Below are 3,672 nucleotides of genomic sequence, written 5' to 3'. Positions count from 1 at the left end.
CTCAGACTCTAGAAAACCAGAGCTACGACACCATCGAAGGCCAAGCATCAGAGGCCCTGATCACAGCTGGGGCCTCCGGACCCGCCTTCCCCTCCCGAGTTCCTACCTCTCCTCGGGCTCCCCGAACTGCCTCTCCTGCTTCCGGGGCAGGAGGCAGACCGGCCCCAGCTCTGGCAAGTTTGGAGGACCAGCAACACCCAGAGATGCCTGGGAAGCTTCTGGGGCCCTCGTGGGCAGGACCCAGAAGGGATGCCGTCTTCCCTGGCCAGCCCCTCCCTGGAAACAGTGCTGCCGTGTGCTTACCTCATCTACTGTTTCCCTTCTTTTTCACGACCTCGTTAAACTTTTAACTGCACCAGTAAAACCATTCCCAAGCAACTCAGTAGGATGTGACTCAGTCCCCAAGAGCCGGGTGGCCTCTGGGTGGGCAGCTTCTGCAGGGGTCCCCACCCCTGGAGTTGGGTCACTGGGAAATGGGAGTGTCCTTCTGGGGCTGGCTTCCCCTTCCTCTGGTGCAGAGCCAGGGCAATGCTCCCAGGTCATCAAGACGGAGGTTCCTGTCTAATTAACACAAATGTGGACCCGCTAAGTCTACCACCCCACTGTGCCCAGTGGGTCAGTCACTCATGAGATGCAATTCCCTTCTGGCTCTGAGTGCTGCCTTTCCCCAGATGATGGAGGAAACCAGTGGGCAGAGTGGGGCAGAGAGGACCTGGTGGCCAGGCCTCTACCCAGGGTCCCTGCTGTGTCCTTGGACACAATTGCTGATCTCCAATTCCTTTCTGTGATTTTATGAAAGAACCCCATTTCTACATCTTAAGTCCATGGCTGCCCAAGTTCAGTTCAGTTCAGTTCAGCCGCTCAATCGTGTCTGACTCTTTGTGACCCCATGAACTGAAGCATGCCAGGCCTCCCTGTCCATCACCAACTGCCAGAGTCTACCCAAACTCATATCCATTGAGTCGGTGATGCCATCCAACCACCTCATCCTCTGTCGTCCCCTTCTCCTCCTGCCCTCAATCTTTCCCAGCATCAGGGTCTTTTCCAATGAGTCAGTTCTTCGCATGAGGTGGCCAAAGTATTGGAGTTTCAGCTTCAGCATCAGTCCTTCCAATGAACACCTAGGACTGATCTCCTTTAGGATGGACTTGTTGGATTTCCTTGCAGTCCAAGGGACTCTCAAGAGTCTTTTCCAAGACCACAGTTCAAAAGCATCAATTCTTCAACACTCAGCTTTCTTTATAGTCCAACTCTCACATCCATACATGACTACTGGAAAAACCATAGCCTTGACTAGACTTTGTTTACAAAGTAATATTTCTGCTTTTCAATGTGCTGTCTAGGTTGGTCATAACTAGTCTGTAATTCAATCCCTCACTAAGAGCCAGAAATTATGTGTTTGCCTGTCCACTGGCTATCAGCTTGGCAACGAAACAGGACTGATTCTTAGTGAACCCACGTTGGGTCCCAGGACCACCATTTTCTGGCCCTGATCTTCTCAGGCCATCTGTTATGACCTCTTTTCTTTAATTTTGCTGGGAACTGCCAGGAAGTTTTGTCGTGCGGACCCCTTGGGATCTGCAGGACTGCTGTTTTGAGCGCTTCAGCTTTAGTTCTGTGGTCTCGAGACACCTGTCCTACAGGGCTTCTCCATGGTGCCACAGGATTGGAGCTAAAGGAGCCTGGAGTGGCTGGAACAAGGTTGGATGCCTGCCCAGGGTCAGACTCACCTGAGAGGAGTTCACAGGAAGCCCCGGAGACCTGGAAAAGGGATGGCCTTATCTGGTGCAGTGGGCAGTGGTGGGGAGAACCAAGAGGGTGTGGGGTCCACTTCCTGGAGGAGGTGTCTTAGAGCAGGGTCTTCAGAGGTTGGGAGGGGCTCCATCCACATCTAAACCCACCTGGGAAGCAGGTCTGGGCAGCTGGACATTCACTGAGAGGCACCAGCCAGGCACTAGAGCAGCTTCTTGCAGCCGAAGGAGGTGATGCTCGCAGAGGGCAAGCCCCCCCGTTCCTGGGGCTACAAAAGCTGAGGCAAAGAACAGTACTGCCAGTCGCTCAGACATGCCTGCCCCCGAGTCTGGGATGCAACTTCACTGGAATGTCATTTAAAAGTGGTTCGTGGGACTTCCCTGGTGGTCCAGTGGCTAAGACTCTGTGCTCCCAATGCAGGGGCCCCAGGTTTGATCCCTGGTCAGGGAACAAGATCCCACATGCCACAGCTGAGTGTTCACATGCCACAACTAGGACCCAGCATAGCCAACTAAATAAATAAAAATAAATATTTTTTTAAAAAATGGTTTGTGTTCATTTGTCATCAGTCATCACAAATTACTCCCCTTTCTGTGGCTGCAGGCAGCCCTGTGTCAACATGAAATAAGCTGTAATGAAAAGTGGGAGGCCCCCTTCTCCCTGTAAGATGCTCACTACCCAAAGCCCTTCCATGCCCTGGGGGCTTGTCTTCTGAGGCAGCTGCAGGCAGGAAAACCCTGGCAAGACCCAAGGCCCAGACCCTCTCGGCAGAAGTTTTTAGTTTGCAAAGGGTATGTTCAGATGCCTCTAATGACACTTCAAGAGTCTGGCTTATCCGAACTCCTACTCATCTTTCACCATCACGTGCATATTTCCTTCACTCTGTCTCCAGCGAACCAGAAGGAAACACTGGGTTTCTTGTAGGCAGCAACCCAGGGAGCCTTATTAGGAAGACAGGGCTCTGGCTGGTATAATGAGTGGTTATCAGTGCCAGGCCCTCGGCCTTGGATCAGGCAGCAGGTGTGAGGGCTCCGGCCCCGGGCCCGGCTTCCCACCATGGTGCTGTGACAGGCAGGCTGGCAGCTGCCCCCGGAGCACCCTGGGTGCCCCAAGCAGGCGGGAGGTGGCATCTTCCTGATGAAGTCAGGCCTGAGTGCCAATCAGTGAGCCAGCCAGAGGTGCAGGGGTTAGCAAGGGCCCGGGAGACGGCTCCCTCCCAAACCTTTGGAGGCAGGAGCCCCGTTGTTACCGTGAACTCTAGAGCTCCAAGGGGTCTCCCTGGAATCTGTCCATGTGGAAGGAGATGGAGCTTCAAGGCCACCTCTGCAAATATATGAGCTGAAGGGAGTCTAATCTCAGTCCCCTGGCCTGAAACCCTCCTCCCACTTTCCTGCTCGATGAGAGATGCCCCCACGGGCAGGGAGCTCCCCATAGCCCAGATCTAGGAATAAGAAGCTTCTAGAGGCAAGTGAAAATTGACCTCGAAGTCCCCATATGCATGCTCTGCTGCTCAGGGCCTTGCCGGGGTCCCTCTGTTGATGGCAGGAGAATTGGCACCATGGGAGTTTGGTTACATCTTGACCAACAGAAAGTTCTAGAGCCAGAGAGGGAGTCCTCAAATAGCAGAGATGGTACCCAGTGCCCCGAGGAGCCTGTCTCCCATTCATTCCCAAACCTGGGACCCTGAATCCCAAATAGGAGCAGAGGTGGGAATCCTCTGATCCTTCTGGAAGAAGGTGGCAGGGTGCCAGGGTTGCCCAGGAGCAAGCTCACTCCCAGGACCTTGCTTCCTTGCAGGGAGACAGAAGACGGTGAGAAGGGGGTCTGAGCTCAGTGGGCATGACGCAGGGCACAAAGGAGGCATCTCCTGCTTCCAGAATCTTCTCTGGCTTCTTCTGCCCAGGAAGCTCTATAGTCATG

The 3,672-nt window shown here is 54.0% G+C and overlaps 1 non-coding gene across 1 annotated transcript; it reads left to right on the top strand.

Moving 5' to 3' along the window:
• The first annotated feature begins 2,129 nt into the window (after positions 1 to 2,129).
• On the top strand, positions 2,130 to 2,202 carry TRNAG-CCC (transfer RNA glycine (anticodon CCC)). The gene has a single exon. It is a non-coding gene; the product is annotated as a tRNA-Gly (tRNA).
• The last annotated feature ends 1,470 nt before the right edge of the window (positions 2,203 to 3,672 follow it).

This window comes from Odocoileus virginianus, chromosome 16, assembly GCF_023699985.2.
Source record: "Odocoileus virginianus isolate 20LAN1187 ecotype Illinois chromosome 16, Ovbor_1.2, whole genome shotgun sequence".
Lineage (NCBI taxonomy): Eukaryota > Metazoa > Chordata > Mammalia > Artiodactyla > Cervidae > Odocoileus > Odocoileus virginianus.
This window is presented reverse-complemented; position numbering and strand designations above follow the sequence as displayed.